Consider the following 20,034-nt stretch of genomic DNA (forward strand, 5'->3'; position numbering starts at 1 on the left):
GGAATGTTTTTTGTGCAAAACAGATGCTTCGAATGGATTCAGAATCATGAGAAACCCCTAGTTTGACCCCTCATATGTTACTTAAAACAGACAATTTTTTTGCTTTTTTCCCCCTGTAATGTAAAGTTAATGGGACACCAACTCTAGCGGCTTCTAGCAAAAAAGCCTGGGATTTTCGCGAGGGACCTGGGAGCTAAATCTTTTATAAAGGGTCCATAGAGGTCAAATCAATCATCAAAACATCCTTGCCAGAGGATGGTCACAGAACCTTGGTTTGAGACCCTACTTATCTATCAATCAAAGAGAGAGAGAGGGAGAGAGAGAGAGAGAGAGAGAGAGAGAGAGAGAGCTTTGTAAGACGGGACCGTTTAACGGTGCAGCAGAGGAGAACGTTGCATAGCTATTTATTAAACCACAATCGAATGTTCTTTACTTGCATAATGGGGACTCTTTTTTAAATTTGTAATAGTCCCTGGAAAATGTTTAGCCTATTTGAACATCTGATCTCTAAGTAAGTTGCCTCAAGTTGGAAATGAGAACATAATCATATGAATGCTTCAGTGCACTTGTTAAAGCAGCATCTATTACTAAAATTAGAGTGACAGACACACATGTTAGAGATAGGAGAGAGATGGAAGATAATGTAGGCTACACAGCCTAGACTAGAGCCTTTTTTTTGTGCTTGTGCTAATCGTGGAAATAATTTAAAAGGCAGCACATGTCGTGAATAATCAACATCTCACCTTCAAAGCGTCAGACAACTGGTGAGAATGGGCTGGAATAATGCCTGCATGCGTGCGTATGTCTCCATTATGCTTGAAATCATTTGATATTGGCAGTTGATATCCAAACTTTGACAAAGAGAAGAGGCAGGCGCGTCGCGTCAGATATGCTCCGATAACAAGACGAGGGCTGCATCTCGTTATTGATAATGAGCACCTTATCGATGAGCCGGTGGAAAGCTATGAGACAACACATTCAGAATATAACTGGTATATTTTGCAACTGTGAGTTCGTGGCTGGCCAGTGACCACCATCTATGAAGATGACATTTGACAAGAGTAACAAATATCATTAAAACAATCATTCATTAGGGCTCCATCCCTAAACAAGACAGCTGAGCTCTCTAATGTTAACGTGTCGTAAATGCGCTCATAAATATGGATATTCTACAGAGACCGCCACGGGATTCTCTCATAGCAAGGAGGAGGAGGCGAGGAGCACAAGGTGACGTAAGCATGCAAGCAAAGAACTTCTCCGTTTACGGTGTCCACAAGGCAAAAGAAATACGCCCGGGTAACAAAAATGCACTGCAGCCGGAGTTTTGGAAACTATTCGGCTAGTCCTCCATTTGCATGCGTCTGCATGTGGACACCCATGGGTGTTCGTGGTTTTACCTCCCCGGTGAAAAATAATCCGTTGTCGTCTGGACGGGGCCTTAGTCTTGCTGGTGTTAAGGACCAGGCCAAGAGCAGAGAAACCTGAATTCCCTGGAAGCTCTCCTGAAGAGTTTTCAGAACAGCATCTGGGGAGGAGCCAACCAAGCATACAACAGTGTATAAAATGACAATGTGTGATATTGACACAGACAGACAGATACTCACATCTGGTAATGAGTTGAGGATTAAGCCAATCTTCTCCTCCATGTTTCACTCTGTAGGAAGTAGAACAACAATGCATCAATGTCTCAGTGTCTAACACAACGTCTCCACTAGCTGACACTACAGTGTTTCTCCTATCATTATCTTGGTCCTGCAGCCCATCCAGACATACAGTACTCACTGCTGCCCAGTTTGGATCTCATCTCCTCCTCAGACTCCACCTTAACCTCTAGAGAACTCCACTCTCCTTTTATCCCTTCTTTTATCCTATGGATTTGTTTCCCTCTGACCGCATACAATTATGTTTTGAATTTAGTTTGTTTTTAACTGCCTTAATTGCTGGTGAAATACCATTTTGTTCAGGGCTCTGGTTTGACCCCTGTCTCTGTGGGCCATTTAGTGTTTTTTCACCTGGGACCTGGGGGTCAGGGACCCCTGCCTCTATGGCCCCCCTCATGTCTGTCAGCTGTTTAATCAATGGGTGTCGAATGAGCTTGATGCAGGTTTAGGCTGCTTTTAAACCATGTTTAAACCTACCGGAAATGTAGTGTCAAGCTTTGTTATCCATTGTTTTAGTGTTAGGTTTACAGTTATGGTTATGTTTACAATAACAACTCAAAGACCAGCAGTCACAGGTCTATGGTGTTTTTATTTTTCTATATGAGTTGGCATGGTATGCTGCAGAGCAGGTAGCAACAACAGACGCATTTTGGTGTTAAGATGCACGTCGGAAAGTCGGACCTTTTCGACAAAAAGTTTGGTGGTCGGAGACAGTATGGACAGGCTTTACTTGGGAGATAATAAGCTTTGATCTTTTTTCGTTGGCATGTTATGTTTAATCAAACTACAACAACACCTTTACCTCATGTTATGTTTAATCAAACTACAACACGTTTACCTCATGTTATGTTTAATCAAACTACAACACGTTTACCTCATGTTATGTTTAATCAAACTACAACACGTTTACCTCATGTTATGTTTAATCAAACTACAACAACACCTTTACCTCATGTTATGTTTAATCAAACTACAACAACACCTTTACCTCATGTTATGTTTAGTCAAACTTCAACAACACATTTACCTCATGTTATGTTTAATGAAACTACAACAACACATTTACCTCATGTTATGTTTAATGAAACTACAACACGTTTACCTCATGTTATGTTTAATCAAACTACAACAACATGTTTACTTCAGCGCCTGGAGTGAACCACGGTTCAAACATTAAGCGCAAGTCCCCAAAAAAAGTGCAGTTAAAAGGAATGTGCGTTAACTCGTTATTATCGTCTTAAAGGAGTAGTTCACCCCCAAAATGACTTTTTTCTATTGATTACTCATGCCATGGAGACTTGAGTTCAATAATATATTTTTGTGTTGTGTCGCATTTCTAAGACAATTTGATTATAGTAAATTTACCTCCATTGATTCCAGATGCATGGGGAACCGAATGTATTTGGTTCCCCATCCGGAATCAATGGGGGTAAATTTATTGTAATACATGTTTTGTCTTAGGAATGTGGCAAAAAAAATATTGTTGTCTCCATGGCGTGAGTAATCAATAGCAAAAAAAAAAAAAAAAAAACACATTTTGGGGGTGAACTTCTGACAGCCCTATACTAAATACACATGAGGGAAACAGTGCACATTCAGTGCACTAACATGGACACAGCTCAAGTCTACTCACTTGCAGTTCTCCAGGACTGGAACATTCACCATCATGTTGGAGCTCAGGTCCAGCTCTCTTAGGGAGGGATGAGAGCTTACAGCTGAGACCAGAAGTTCACAGCATCTCTCTGACAAGTAGCAGTGAGCCAGTCTGAATGAAGAATGAAACACCAAATGTATTGATTGATAATCATATTTGAATTGGGGAGCCCCAACCTGACAAGCACTTGGAACTTTGCAGTGAGCTTGTAGATCGTCTATTTTCACAATGTTTTCCTCTTCCGTAATATTTTACAATTTCAAAAGTCATTAAATTAATTATTTAATCATCTGGAGAGTGGAGACCCCACAAAATAATATGAGGACTCCCTGGGGGTCACACGTCAAAAATAGACAATCTACAAGCTCACAATCGTTGCGTCCTCGACGCGTTGTGAGCTATTTTGGATGTGCAATCCCGTGGTATGACATAGTAGCCTATACATTTGCGTTAAAGGGATATTACACTTTCAAACATATGTTTGCGGTAACTCTAACGTCTACTCAGGCACATATGCTTGGGTTATCATGATATCAAGCGTATTAACGCTTCCAGTGCCAGCCCCTAGATGCCGCCGTTGGAATGCCAGACTTTCTCCCATAGGCGAGCGCTTCAGCATCCAGGGGCTCACGTTGCAGTGACGCGCGTGCTCACGTTCGTGCACATCATGTAAAGGTCCCGGATGTTAATGCTAACAGAATAGCTATTCCCATCTAGTCATTTTAAAGATCATTTTTAGGCGATTTCGCCGTAAATAAACCTCGGCGCGCATCCCTAAAAACACAATCCAGAGATATGGGCCTCCAAAGATGTGGTTTTTCATTGGATTCGGCGGCGATTCGCGGCTACGTTCGCGGCTCACGGCCGGCATGGCTTCCCCAGGATTTGGACCACTGGATTTTAAATTTAGGCCCAGGCTTCAGAAGGCCTCGGATCATTTTATTCATTTCATTAAATATCCCGAACATGTTCGGGATAGGCACACTGGACTACGTTCCGGAAGCGGCGCTGAACATTTGGTGAACATTGGGGGTCTCAAAAATGTATTTTAAACCATTTTTAATGGAATATATCGTCGGACCATGTAAAATGGCTAGCTGGCTAGCGTAGGACGAGCCAGGACCACCCACGACTATACAAGCAGCTCAGGGTAAGTCAATTAATAAAAAAAAAATTGTATTGGACTGAAAATATCCCGAACATGTTCGGGATAGGCACTAAATGAGTTAATACATTCTCACCACAGCATTCATATTATATTCACATAATACAGAAGTAATCAATAAATCGGGTAAATGTATCTTACTGTAGAATCTCCAGTTTACAGTGCAGACTCTTCAGTCCTTCACAGAGCAGCTCCACTAGTCCTGAGTCGTTCAGGTCGTTTTCACTGAGGTCCAATTCTCTCAAATGGGAAGGATTAGAGCTGAGAGCTGAAGCCACAACTTCAACCTCTGTCTGTCTGAGCTTACTGCCAACAAGTCTGTAAATGCAGATTAAATCAGAGATTATCAAAACAAATTATTCATAATTCACTGTCATGGAAGTTAAATAAAATATCTCATATCTAGTTATCCAGACATAAACAGTATTTAACAGCAGAGTGTGGAATAGACGACACCACACAGGAAGAGCAATTTTGATAACAAAGCTTTCACCCAGCAGTTGAAGGTGTGAAATGAAGACTGAACTACATTGCATATTTACTGTCTAAACTGCAGTGGTGTAAAGTAACCAAGTACATTTACTTAAGTACTGTACTTAAGTACAATTTTGAGGTATTTGTACTATACTTGAGTATTTCCAATTTCCAATACTTTCACTTCTATTCCACTACATCTCAGATCCAAATATTGTACTTTTACTCCTCTACAATTATGTGAAAACTTTAGTTTCTAGTTTCTTTGCAGATGTAAATTATAATATTATAAAACATACATAAACCACTTTAGACCTATTTTATACCTTGGCTATTTGAAAATAGCCGATCTACAAGCTCACAATGCATTGCATCGCATAGCTTGTAGATCTGCTATTTTCAAACATTTTGTACTTTTAGTACATTTTGATGCCAATACTTTCGTACTTTTACTCAAGTACATTTTGAATTCTGGACTTTTACTTGTAACAGAGTATTTCTACATTGCAGTATTGCTACTTGTACTTGTAATGTGAGTAACTTTATCCACCACTGCTAAACTGTGTAAAAGCTTTACAAACAAGCTGCTAGAGACCAGCATTCAGTCTCTCTATTTCTCATCCCTGTCTCCTCAAGCTGGGCCACAGCTGCAGGCTTTGATCTGGCTTTGAGGCGGAGCACCGACACACATACATTGTTTATAAGTTGTCTATAGATACATTTGGCTTTGTGTGTGTGTCCATCAGGAAAGACATTGTAACTCATGAAAGGCACTGATCACTTCACACTGGGTGTGATTTTTATTTTAAGTTCCACTACTGAGTGTCAGTGGGTTCAAACCACTGGTCTGGAGGGTTCAACCAGTACACACTAAAAACTGCTGGGTAGATTCATCTACCCAAAATCTGAGTAAAAAATGGTTTACCCATTATGGGTTATTATAATGGTGATTGTATGTATAATGGGTTGTTTTGTACAGCTCACACATTACCCAACTGCTGGGTAAAATTGTTTTACTCAGTATTGGGTAGTTTTAAACTTAAGTTGGTCACCTGGTATGCAAAGCATGCTGGGAAAAGCATTTCTCAAGGTTTTCAGGGATATTTCTAAGCTTTTGGTAGCTAAAAATGCTAAATGTATCATATCCATGTGTCTGCCTTGGCAAGCTGACTGTCATATGTCAGAATTTCATTTGTCAATATTTGAGCCAAAACCCTAACCGTAACTGCTAGGCTGCTAGCTTATGGTTGAGCTCCCTCCCCCTACTGTTCTTAAAGAGAAGAACTCATGATACATTTGATATTATTATGTTGATCTACTCTAAACTACTCTGATTATAGCTTTTCAACATTGTTACCCATATTTACAATTATGTAACTTTATGTTGATATTGCTATACATGGAACAAATTATCTGAGAAAAAACCCCTGAAACAAATCTTATCTTATGTTAATGTCAAATAATATTAGCATGGTCATTTACCGATGAGTAAAATATAATACCCACATGTGGGTAAAATATATACTAAATAATAGTGGTTGACCCAGAGCTGAGTAAAAAATTCTACCCAGGATGTGGTAGAATATCTTACTACGTGCTGGGTAGAAAGGACCTACCCATTTTTCTGTGTAAGATTTACTACTATTGGGTAGGTCCAATAGTTACCCAGGGGTGGGTTATAATACAACCCAGATCGGGTTATTTTCAACCCATCCGTTTTTAGTGAGTGGATTCAACCAGTGTCAGTGGGTTCAAACCACTGGTCTGGTGGGTTCAACCAGCAGGGATTTTAGACTCTTAGTTTAGTTAGTGTGGTTGCTATAGGCAACACACTATTGTATATTCGGTCAGAGAGTTTTTTTTTACCCATCAAAGTGAACCTGTGTTTTGTAAACTGTTTTAGTGATGTTATCCGGGTTGGGCGGCTGTACAACAAAAAGGTGAAGCTTTTGGTCATGATTCACTTGACATCACAGTATCTAATATAAATGTCATCACAGTATCTAATATAAATGACATCACAGTATCTAATATAAATGACATCACAGTATCTAATATAAATAGTAAGATGGAATTTATTTCCCAGTTGATTCCTCGTCACTTGTGTCACGGCAACCACACTTGCAATTTCCTTGAATTGAATCTTTCTGGTTTTTACCCTGCTTTATTGTGGACTTTGCACAAAATACCACCAGTCCCTGTTACACAGACAGTATTATTGGAGCCTTTGTGTCAACCTTAGTTTCTAACTTTTGTGTCAACCTTAGTTTCTAATTATAGTGTACTGTAATGTCAGATTGACTCTAGGGTATTTCTATTCACATGACTACTAACCGAGCCTTTCTGCAGTTCCTCACAGCTGGGATCAGTCTCCGTCGCCCCTCCTCTGATGCTTTGTATTTGTCCAGGTCCAACTCATCCAGAACCTCCTCTGACATCAGCAGCATGGTGGCCAGAGCTGAACACTGGGATGGAGTCAGACTGTCCCCTGACTCCAGGTACTGTTGGATCTCCTGAAGTACTGAGTGGTCGTTCATTTCCATCAAACAGTGGAAGATGTTGATCATTCTCTCAGGAGAGTGATCTTCAGTGGTCATCTTCTTCAGGTTGTTAATGACTCTCTGGATGGTCTCTGGACGGTTCTCTTTCTGAACCAGTAGGCCTCCTAACAGACTCTGGTTGGACTCCAGTAAGAGGCCATGAAGGAAGCGGACAAAGAGGTCCAGGTGTCCATTTTTACTCTCCTGGGATTTCACCATGACTCTGTACAGGAAGTCTTCCAGGGTCTGCGAGGGTCCTCCTCCTCCCAGGAATGTCTCCAGTACCTTCATGTTCTTCTGTGTGAAACAGTGGAACAGGAAGACTGCAGCCATAAACTCCTGGATGCTCAGATGAACAAAGCTGTAGACCTTTCTCTCAGATTGAACAGTCTCTTCTTTGAAGATCTCTGTGCACACTCCTGAGTACAGCGAGGCTGCTTTCACATCAAGGCCACACTTTTCCAGGTCTTCTTGGTAGAACATGATACTGCCTTTCTCCAGATGTTCAAACGCCAGCCTGCCCAGGTTCAGAAGAACCTCCCTGTCCTTCTCCATGAGCTGCTGTTGATTCACATCATGACTCTCATCATACTTCTTCCACTTCCTCTTTGTCTGGACCGACAGGAAGTGGCTGTACATCTGAGTCTGGGTCGTGGGCAGCTGTTCTGTCTCGTCTGTCTTCAACATGTCCTCCAGAACGGTAGCGGTGATCGAACAGAAGACTGGGATGTGACACATGATGTGGAGGCTCTTTGATGTCTTCATGTGTGAGATGATTTTGCTGGCCAGCTTCTCATCATCACTGAATCTCTTCCTGAAGAACTCCTCCTTTTGGGTATCTGTGAACCCTCATACTTCTGTCTCCATGTCAACACAATAAGGAGGGATCTGATTGGCTGCTGCAGGTCTGGTAGTTATCCAGAGGAGGGCTGAGGGGAGCAGATTCCCCTCGATGAGGTTCGTCAACAGCAAGTTTACTGATGATGTCACTGTGACATCAGAAACAATGTCATTCTCTTGGAAGACATGGGAACCAATGCGAATGTTCTCGAATTTCAGCGGAAACCTGCTTTCATCCAGACCATCAAAGATGAAGCCAACCTTCCAGACAGCGAGCTGCTCTGCTGTGACCTTCTTTAATTCTGGGTGGAAACGATGGATCAGTGAGAGAAGACTGTGCTGCTCATTTCTGACCAAGTTCAGCTCCCGGAATGAGAAGGGAACCAGGAGAATGACATCTTGATTTTCCAAACCCCTTGCCCAGTCCAGAGTGAACTTACGCACAGAGAATGTTTTTCCAATGCCAGCGATGCCCTTGGTCAGAACTCTTCTGATGGGTTTCTCTATGTTGATGCCCTTGGTCAGAACTCTTCTGATGGGTTTGTCTCTGCCAAGGAGGAGGGGCTTAAAGATGTCACAGCATTTGATTGGTTGGTCATGGAGGGTCTTCTTCTTGGAAGCTGTATCAAGCTGCCAGACCTCATGTTGGGTATTAACCCCTTCACTCTCTCCCGCTGAGATGTAGAGCTCTGTGTAGATGCTGCTGAGGGAGGGCACTTCAGTGACGTATGTCACACGATCAAGACGGTTCAAACCGACCTTATAAACCTTTAGAACCTCCTGCGGACTGACACCTGCTATGAGAAGACAATGAAGACATTTTAAACTTTCAGTTGAATTTATAACTGATCTATAAGCTGATCTATACGCTTGTAGATCTGCTATTTTCAGCGAGGATATTTCATGTTGAGTGAAAGCAGAAAATACACTAGTATAGAGCCCTGAGGGTCTCCACTAAACAACATAAGGGGTTTAAGTGGTTAATAAAACTAAGAAAAACAGGTAAAAGAAACAACAGTGGATCACTGGTTTTCATACAGAGTTGATACATGTTTAGCATCATTATTTAAACATGGATACTGATGACACATTGTGGACATTTAGTCTGACAATGTCTTCTGTCATTTCAAACATTTCAGTTATTAACTGTGTTAATTAATGTACATTGTGTCCAGTCTTACTTTGTCCACTGCTCGTGTTAATGGGTGTCTTCAGTCCAGGTGTGGTTCTGGATCCCTTGGACGCCTGCTCTGTCACAACACAACCACTCCTCTTCCTCTCTCTGTGGAGATGAATAGACAACTTTTTATGAATATAGACAATAACTTATCAATACATATCAATACATATCAATATCACTCCAAGGCCTGAAACATACGTAGTATAAGTATGCAAACACAAATGACAGCAACCGATCTGCATACTACAAACACACGGTCCAGTTGTACATTGTAAACATGTTTTCATCAAAACTGTCAAATTTGCTTCCATAATGACGACCGCCAGACAGATAACTTTGTCATGGAGGATTGACATACTGTGTGTGTGTGTGTGTGTGTGTGTGTGTGTGTGTGTGTGTGTGTGTGTGTGTGTGTGTGTGTGTGTGTGTGTGTGTGTGTGTCATGTGGTGACATTGTTTTGTGTTGTGTGTGGACCGTATGAAAAGGCTCAGTGCAAATGGGATGAAATGTTTACAATAAAGGATGCTGATAGTTAATGTCTTGTGTCCATAATGTTTGTACAGAACCAGACTGGGAACAGAACCCATGGAAATGACATGTGACTCCATGACTGTCCAAAATGACATGAGAATAAGTAGTAGGCCTATAATAATAATAATAATAATAATAATAATAATGGATTGTATTTTTATAGTGCTTTTCTAAGCAAGTTGCGAACTCAAAGCGCTTTCAATGTTCCATTCATTCATACATTGGGAGCATATCTCCACCAGGCCAGGTTGGCTACAGTTTCAGGCTTTGACCGATGGTTAAAGCCTTTTTATAGGCCAAAATGTAAAGTGGGCTGGTTTAGCGGCACCATGAAAACATAAACATAATGCAGGGATTGACTTCCTTGGCCTTAAGGTAGTGTGCACAAGACATTTGGCTCTTGTCAATCTGTTAGCTTGCTATATTAGCCACCCATCCATCCACCCAGACATACAGACAGACACTTGGCCTACAGTCTGGCAGAAATAACAATCACTTCACCACTGAACACATTGTTGTGATTTGTACCACTTCATTCACAAACTGAACACTAACTTAATAGCTAACGATTGAATATGAACATGTCTTGTTTTATAGTAATTTGCAAATGTAACTTAACATGATATTACTGTCATGTTATAGTGTTATATATTGTATAGGAGGATTGACATACTGTGTGTGTGGAGGGCCAGGTTCACTGAAGTTAGGTGGTTCTCCTTTAGACCGGTCACTCTTCATAGACACACAGCTGGGTGTTGGAGACTCTGCTCTGTGACTTCTGGAATCATACAAATGTTTAAAAATGTATCATGTGAAAGAAAAAGTCATTTTATTTGTATGTATTGTGAGAGAATAAAACTGTGTGGACAAATAGCAATAGAAACAGTAATAAAAAGTACTTTGTTGTATGGACGGACATTCTAATCTATTTCCTTGTCTATATTAGCTGTGTGTGTGTGTGTGTGTGTGTGTGTGTGTGTGTGTGTGTGTGTGTGTGTGTGTGTGTGTGTGTGTGTGTGTGCGTGTGTGCGTGTGTGTGTGTATGCGTGTGTGGGGGTGTGCATGCGTTTGTGCGTGTGTGCTTGCATGCGTGCAAAACATTGTTTTGGTGGTGTTGTGTGTGTACCGTATCATGAAAAGGCTCAGTGCAAATGTGATGAAATGTTTCCAATAAAGGATGCTGATAGTTAATGTCTTGTGTCCATAATGTTTGTACAGAACCAGACTGGGAACAGAACCCATGGAAATGACATGTGACACCATGACTGTCCAAAATGACATGAGAATAAGTAGAACAGAGAGGGGAAAAAGGGGGATGAAACAAATTAAATAACATCCAGCTTAAGTGGAGTCAGAATGTTTTGTCCGAAACACTTTTTTGGTTGATAAAGCAGTGTCTTTGCAGCGCAATGAATAGGAGTCTATGGAGATGACATGCTTCACGATGACGTCATCGCTAAATGGAACACAGCACATGAGTCCCTTTCACCAGCGAGTACCTTTGACTACACGCTAATGTTATGTAATATAAAAAACAACTAGTTTGGGAATGGAACTCACAGGGATTTATGAAAGGATTTATGAAGACAAATAAAAGATAGATTTAAAATATACATTTTCTTGTAAATAGCTGTTTGGGCTGGACAGCGACGACACGTAACTTAGCATGAGATCACTTTGTCATGTTATAGTGTTATACAGTATATTGTAGAGGAGGATTGACATACTGTGTGTGTGGAGGTCCAGGTTCACTGAAGTTAAGAGGTTCTCCTTTAGAGCGGTCACTCTTCATAGACACACAGCTGGGTGTCGGAGACTCTGCTCTGTGACTTCTGGAATCATACAAACGATTATACGTTCATCATGTGAATGAAACAGACATTTTATTTGCATGTAGTGTGAGAGTAACATTGTTGGGAATTTTGGCTCTTCAATGTTGAAGATAGATATTCCAGATAGATATGAAACTATAATTGCATTATTCATTAGAGTAGTGAACATTAAACTGTCATTACATTATTCAGTAAAATAGTGAATAGCCTATGAAACTATCATTTCATTACTTACTAGCAAACACTGTGAAGGTAAATACTATCCTATCTACCGTACAAGCTCACAACAGCTTGGGAGGTACAGTAGACTATTTCCTCTAATGTGTGTCTATTTGCTGTGTGTGTGTGTGTGTGTGTGTGTGTGTGTGTGTGTGTGTGTGTGTGTGTGTGTGTGTGTGTGTGTGTGTGTGTGTGTGTGTGTGTGTGTGTGTGTGTGTGTGTGTGTGTGTTTGTTTACAATAAAGGATGCTGATAGTTAATGTCTTGTGTCCATAATGTTTGTACAGAACCAGACTGGGAACAGAACCCATGTAAATGACATGTGACACCATGACTGTCCAAAATGAAAAGTAGAACAGAGAAGTGGGCTGGTAGAGCAAAGATGGACGCCACAGCCACAGAGCTAATGGAGGAGAGGGACACGGCCGTGGCCTCCCTGGGGTGTGACTAGACCCAGCAGGTGCCACCATCGTCCAGCACTTAGACACCACTAAATCTCCAGACGCATGCCTATGACACTCCACCCCAGCTCCTGTTTTGTGTTTGTGCACAAGAGTGACAGTGAGTCCACGACGATCTGTTACAAAGTTAAGGAGTACTTGGCCCCCAAAATTAGTTTGTTTCCATATCTTGTGGTAAAGCCTTTTATCAAAATGATAAGTTAAAAGTACACATGAGAACTTATACAGGGGAAAGCATTTTACTTGTACTGTTTTGGCTAAAGGGTGTAATCAGTCTTTAGTATGCAGGGATTGGCTTCTATTCCTTGGCCTATTGGCAGTGTGCACAAGAAATGTGGCTCTTCCAGCTCCAGGTTTGGCCGAAACGCTTTTTAGTTTTACTATGTTCTTTGGTTCAATTTGTTTTAACCAAATCACAGACATGAAGGTTGTTTAATAGCACTGATTTGTGGAAAAAAGAAGAAAAATAAAACTGGAGTTAACTGGTTTGGGCTGGAGAGCAGCGACATGTAACTTTAGCATGAGATCACTTTGTCATGTTATAGTGTTATACAGTATATTGTAGAGGAGGATTGACATACTGTGGGTGTGGAGGTCCAGGTTCACTGAAGAGAGGACCTTCTCCTTTAGACTTGTCACTCTTCATAGACACACAGCTGGGTGTTGGAGACTCTGCTCTGTGACTTCTGGAATCATAAACGTTTATACATTCATCATGTGAATGAAACAGACATTTTATTTGTGTGTAGTTTGAGAGACTATCACTTTTTGGGGGGGGGGGTTGGCTCTTCAATGCTGAAACAACAGCAAAAAATATATATAGCAATAGAAACAGTGGTTACATAAAAATATATTCCAGATAGATATGAAACTATCATTATTCAATAGAGTAGTTAACATTAAACCATAATTACATTATTCAATAGAGTAGTGAACATTAAACTATAATTACATTATTCAGTAAAATAGTGAACATTAAACTATCATTCTGTGTGCACGCGTGTGTGTGTGTGTGTGTGTGTGTGTGTGCGTGCGTGCGTGCGTGCGTGCGTGCGTGCGTGCGTGCGTGCGTGCGTGCGTGCGTGCGTGCGTGCGTTCGCGCGCGCGTGTGTGTGTGTGTGTGTGTGTGTGTGCGTGCGTGCGTGCGTGCGTGTGTGTGTGTGTGTTTACAATAAAGAATGCTGATAGTTAATGTCTTGTGTCCATAATGTTTGTACAGAACCAGACTGGGAACAGAACCCATGTAAATGACATGTGACACCATGACTGTCCAAAATGACATGAGAATAAGTAGAACAGAGAGCATATGTGGCCGGCTAGGTCTGAGCTGAATTTAGGGCCCACCGTAGGGCAGCTGCACAGCCACTTCCTCATTGGCAATCAGGGAGGGTATTTAAAAGCCATGCAGTCAAACAAACATTAGACTGCTGGATGGCTGCTGGCTTTCACGACCTGGGGTCCTTTTAATGTGTTTTTATTCCATGCCTGGGTAGAGTGCGGTCTGACTGCAAGTCCTATGGTGTTGAGGGGACGTTACGAACAGTCCATGTTTCCCATCCGTGGGGATACGAAAGACACACTCGAGTGATCACCTTCTGCTGTTTTGTTTAGTCTAAAGTTTATGATTTTGTTTTATTGAGCCATTTCTTGTGTTATAATTGTTTATTTTCATTTCCCCTAAATATAAAAAGCAACTTTACTTACTTACTGCTGGGCACTGAGGGGAACAGCCAGGCTGGTTCAGGGGGTCAGCATAGCCAGGACACTTAATATAGCCCACTACAGTAATTTTGTGTGACAGCGAACACCTCTTTTTATGGTGTCGCCTGTTTTCCTTGCATGCTGCGTGCTTGTGTGTGATATATGCTTTTAGTGTGATTATTTTGTTAGTTTGGGCAAGGGTTGTGTCCTGCTAGGCTACCTTAGCCCCCCTGTTGAGCAGTTCTGCTATTTCCCCTTGCCTCTCCAGCCATTAGATAAGGCCTATTTATTTGATTATATTGTTGCTTGATATCGAATGTATTAACACACTGAGCTCTTATTATTGACTGTTGCATAGGTCTTTTAACTACTGATTGCTATTAAAGTATGTTGCTGAAAGTTAAATAAAACCCTCTTATGAGGGAACTTCTAAGTCTCAAACCCTTGTTGGTACTTGTTTGTGGGGAGCCCATATGCTTATGGTGTACAGGGAATTCAATTCCTCGATTTTCCTCGAGGTGGCGTTGTCCTGTAATTTGAATGATAAATGCTAATCCACACCAGGTCACACATATCTCCACCAAGCCGGGTTGGCTACAGTTTCAGTCTTTGACCGATGGTTCAAGACTCATAGGCCAAAATGTAAAGCGGGCTGGTATAGAGCAAAGATGGACGCCACAGAGCTAATGGAGGAGAGGGACACAGTGTGACTAGACCCAGCAGGTGCCACCATCGTCCAGCACTTAGACACCACTAAACCTCCAGTTGCACGCCTATGACACTCCACCCCAGCTCCAGTTTTGTGTTTGTGAACAAGAGTGACAGTGAGTCCACGACGATCTGTTACAAGGTTAAGGAGTACTTGGCCCCCAAAATTAGTTTGTTTCCATACCTTGTGGTAAAGCCTTTTATCACAGTGATAAGTTAAAAGTACACATGAGAACGCGGTAACATGTCATTAGGTCGAACACCCTTTGGATCGACCACCAAACTCTAACCCAAACCCTAATCCTAACCTCAGTAAAACTATGCCTAACTCTAACCCTAAACCTAACCTCAGTAACCGTGACGCGGGTGATTATCTAACCCGCCGACGCTGTTCGACGACCACCAAACTCTAACCCAAACCCTAATCCTAACCTCAGTAAAACGATGCCTAACTCTAACCCTAACCCTAAACCTAACCTCAGTAACCGTGACGCGGGTGATTAATCTAACCTGCCGACGCTGTTCGACCCAACGGGAGTTCGACCTATGGGGCAGTCCCCTGAGAACGCATACAGGGGAAAGCCTTTTACTTGTACAGTTTTGGGTAAAGGGTGTAATCAGTCTGCAGTATGCGGCTTGTCCTATTGGCAGTGTGCACAAGAAATGTGGCTCTTCCAGCCCCAGTTTTGGCCGAAACGCTTTTTAGTTTTACTATTTTCATTGGTTCAATTTGTTTTAACCAAATCACAGACATGAAGGTTGTTTAATAGCACTGATTTGTGGAAAAAATCAGAAAAATCAGAAAAATAAAACTGGAGTTAGCTGGTTTGGGCCGGACAGCAGCGGCATGTAACTTTAGCATGAGATCACTTTGTCATGTTATAGTGTTATACAGTATATTGTAGAGGAGGATTGACATACTGTGTGTGTGGAGGTCCAGGTTCACTGAAGAGAGGAGCTACTCCTTTAGAGCGGTCACTCTTCATAGACACACAGCTGGGTGTTGGAGACTCTGCTCTGTGACTTCTGGAATCATACAAATGTTCATACATTTATCATGTGAATGAAACAATTTGTAGTATGAGAGACTATCACTTTTTGGGGGGTTTTGGCACTTCAATGCTGAAACAACAGCAAAAACTAAAAGAAAATAGCAATACAGTGGTTACATAGATTGATATTCCAGATAGATATGAAACTATCATTACATGTTCAATATAGTAGTGAACATTAAACCATAATTACATCATTCAATAGTGTAGTGAACATTAAACCATAAGGCCTAACAAAAAATAACTTTGGTTTCCGGTTGGCTGTCATTTTAGGGCTGAGTAGCCTAGGTAGGGAATTTATTTTATTTTATTTTTTATTTTTATTTTTTTGTGGGCATGATGGGTAGCAAGAAATTATATTTTATTTCCTCATGGGAAGGATGGGTAGGTAGTTTTTTTTTTTTTTTTTCCTATGGCAATGATCGATATGCTTCTTTTTTAATACATTCTGTTTTCCTGAGTTACCAATTTCTAAATCATTAAATGGTTCATGTACATTGCACTTAAAAAATAGTGTCTGAAAACAACAAACAATAAACAATTGAAAACTTTGAATAGAATGTCCACACACTGGTTGAAAACGTTTGCAGACATAATTAAAGAGGTGAAACAGTGCCGATGTCAGTTTTCATCTGCAGCAGGGAGACACGACCGAGCGGATACATGGACCCACATTTAGCCCTGACTGAGGGGCAGATGCATGAGACGACGAAGGCTCCGATTCAGAGGCTTCCTCCTCGCATCTCAGGGCTAAATATTTAAAGTCGAACATGGCCAAAACAGACCCAGCCTGAGAGGCTAGAGGCTCGGTGGGCGTAGAGAGTATGTCGACTGAGATGTGGGTCCATGTATCCGCTCGGTCGTGTCTCCCTGCTGCAGATGAAAACTGACATCGGCACTGTTTCACCTCCTTAATTATGTCTGCAAACGTTTTAGTAGTCAATCGAATTATTTTAGGAGGTGGTTTGCACGGACAGACGACAGACACTGTACACAGGTCCATGGCTGGAGGAGGACATGCATGTGCTGCTGTTGTTGTGCGCCGCCGTCTCCTCGCGATGACGCAATGACGTATGAATAGTAAAACAAAACATTTGCGCACATGATATTTTAGACGAAAGAAAACTTTGATTAAACTTCGCGAATGTGGTCGCACCAAATATATTTTTTGTAAGACCTTTTTGATCGACTCGGTCGGATTTTGACTTAATTTTTTTTTTTTTTTTTTTTACTCCAAATGCCAATAAAATCATCTGGGTCGCACGTATTTAATAGGGTCGGTCGCCAACCGGAAACCAACATATTATTTTGTTAGGCCTAATTCCATTATTCAGTAAAATAGTGAACATTAAAATATCATTCCATTATTCACCAGCAAACACTATGCAGGAAAATACTAGCCTATCTACCGTACAAGCTCACAACAGCATCAAACACATGCGCGCGCATGTGTGTGATGTGGTGTTGTGTTTGTAAATGTTTACAATAAAGGATGCTGATAGTTAATGTCTTGTGTCCATAATGTTTGTACAGAACCAGACTGGGAACAGAACCCATGTAAATGACATGTGACACCATGACTGTCCAAAATGACATGAGAATAAGTAGAACAGAGAGCATATCTCCACCAGGCCGGGTTGGCTACAGTTTCAGTCTTTGATCGATAGTTCAATACTTATAGGCCAAAGATATATAAACATAATGCAGGGACTGGCTTCCTTGGCCTATTGGCAGTGTGCACGAGACATTTGACTCTTCCAGTTCTCGTGGACTTAGAAGGTTTTGGCCGAAACGCTTTACTATTTTCATTGGTTCAATAATTTTTATAACCAAAACACAGACATGAAGGTTTTTTAATAGCACTGATTTGTGGAAAAAAGAAGAAAAGAAAAAGAAAACTGGAGTTAGCTGGTTTAGGCCAGAAAGCGAAGACATGAGATCACTTTGTCATGTTACAGTGTTATACAGTATATTGTATAGGAGGATTGACATACTGTGTGTGTGGAGGTCCAGGTTCACTGAAGAGAGGACCTACTCCTTTAGAGCGGTCACTCTTCATAGACACACAGCTGGGTGTTGGAGACTCTGCTCTGTGGATGTGATGTTTGTCAGCTTCCTCCTTCTTGCTCTCCATGTTGTTCTTTATTAAACCTGTCAATAAAATAGATCAGAAAACAGATCATGCTATTGATGCATGGCATTAACCATCAGCATCTTTTACTGTAGCCTTTCAGCCATTTGCCCTGTGCCTTTGATTGATTGATTGAAGACTTTATTAGAAGTTTGCATAGGAAAAGGTACAGTTTCATGACGGTACAGTTCACTGGTACAAGGTCTACTAAAAGGAGATCCATGAAAAGACTAAGCTTATTTCCACTGGAAACCATTGAAGTATCTCATATAACATTGAATGACAGACAAATAGAACACAGTACTATGCAGTAGATATGTAAAGAAAAACAAAAAAGAAACACGCACGCACGCACGCACGCACGAACGCACACACACACACACACACACACACACACACACACACACACACACACACACACACACACACACACACACACACACACACACACACACACACACACACACACACACACACACACTATGAGACAACAATATCACCAACTTAATGCTGAGACTACAGTAGATGCAGATGCATGCAGTAGCTCTTGTCAACCAGCAGGAGTCCTACTAGACCACAGAGTAGAAGAGCACGGAGACACATGTTGCAACAACAGAACTACCAGCAGTGGTTGGGTGCACCACTGGTCTGAGATAGTTGAACTTGGAATAGTTCTATCGTGTTAATAATAGGTAGACCTACTATTAATCAACGTACTCTACACAATGTTTTATTTGCTAAACAAAGTTATGGACTGCAGCTTTGAGATGTCCACTGTTTCAGCAGTTCCTTTATTAAAATAGGCATATTAATTATTTTCATAATTTTATTGTAGCCTAAAACTTTTCTTTGTGAAATACTACATTCACAAACACTAAATAGGCTACTCAAAGTAAACCACACCCTACTGACAACGACACATCTCCTCCTAAATCACGTGGTTTACAGTAAACTGATAAGAAGTTCCACCATAGAGGCTTTAAAATAAAGTGTCTTTGCATGTTGTAGATCCGGTCTGGAACGGAAACACTGCGTGTATGCATGTGTCTGTGTGCAAATGGCCGGATACAGTAGGCAGGCTCTAGACCGGATGTTACTGTTAACTCACAATGGAAACCAACCAGGTTTCAGCCGTTAAGAATCGCCGAGTGCAAATCTTCCGCGGGTTAATTTACCATAACCGTCATAAAAAGTCAATGTAATCATTATACCAAATATCCATGTGTCATTATAGCAGTAAAACATAGAGATCATTATTTTGGAATGCTCTGCTCTTATGTTCTGCTCTGTCTATGTTGGTTGGTGACATATCATAACCCCAAAGAGAGCAAATAAAGAAAAGCAAACTACACAGAGAGGTAGGTAGGGATATTAGGCCTATTAGTAGTAGAAACCATGGTAGGCTAGAAACGGTTTCTCGTTCTGAAACCAAGTGGTTGTAGTAGTACCAGTAGTGGTATTAAAATAACAACACTTACTTTGTGTGAAGTTTTTGTCCCTCTGTTTTGTTGTGTAATCCCACTATGTTGTCCAGATGTTAAGTTCAGAGTTATGGGTCTTGATAAAAAATGGTTCCCTCACTTCCCTGTCAGTTTCTTGTTTCTTTTATAGACTAGACCTACTGTACATGCTGTCGCCCCGCCTCCTCCACACAGTCAGGGAAGGCAGTGCAACAATCATTATGACTGTATTGTTCTCTTTGTAGGAAGGTGTGAGACTGTGAGTGAGTAGGCATACAGTCTCTTTCTGTAGGCATACTTTTAGCTTTTTAATGGATCCTATAGAAAAGCATGATAAAAGTACCAAACTCCCCAAATCCACCACAATACTGGAATTTACCTGCCTCTCTCTCTCTCCTCCCCCCCCCCCCCCCCTCTCTCTCTC

General features: G+C 41.3%; 1 pseudogene across 1 annotated transcript in view; it reads right to left on the reverse strand.

The window, feature by feature from the left end:
- Window positions 1-19,729, reverse strand: part of LOC308292770 (NACHT, LRR and PYD domains-containing protein 3-like) — a 28,620-nt pseudogene extending 8,891 nt beyond the window's left edge. The window contains exons 1-11 of the transcript XR_013963356.1: window positions 19,629-19,729; window positions 18,014-18,170; window positions 15,889-15,993; window positions 13,140-13,244; window positions 11,774-11,878; window positions 10,720-10,824; window positions 9,516-9,616; window positions 7,289-9,131; window positions 4,622-4,798; window positions 3,295-3,426; window positions 1,398-1,654 (exon numbers count right to left, since the gene is read on the reverse strand). The product of XR_013963356.1 is annotated as an NACHT, LRR and PYD domains-containing protein 3-like (transcript). The remainder of the gene's footprint in view (window positions 1-1,397; window positions 1,655-3,294; window positions 3,427-4,621; window positions 4,799-7,288; window positions 9,132-9,515; window positions 9,617-10,719; window positions 10,825-11,773; window positions 11,879-13,139; window positions 13,245-15,888; window positions 15,994-18,013; window positions 18,171-19,628) is intronic.
- Window positions 19,730-20,034: the final 305 nt, after the last annotated feature.

This window comes from Nannobrachium achirus (genome assembly GCF_963921795.1).
Source record: "Nannobrachium achirus genome assembly, chromosome: 10".
In the NCBI taxonomy this organism is placed as follows: domain Eukaryota; kingdom Metazoa; phylum Chordata; class Actinopteri; order Myctophiformes; family Myctophidae; genus Nannobrachium; species Nannobrachium achirus.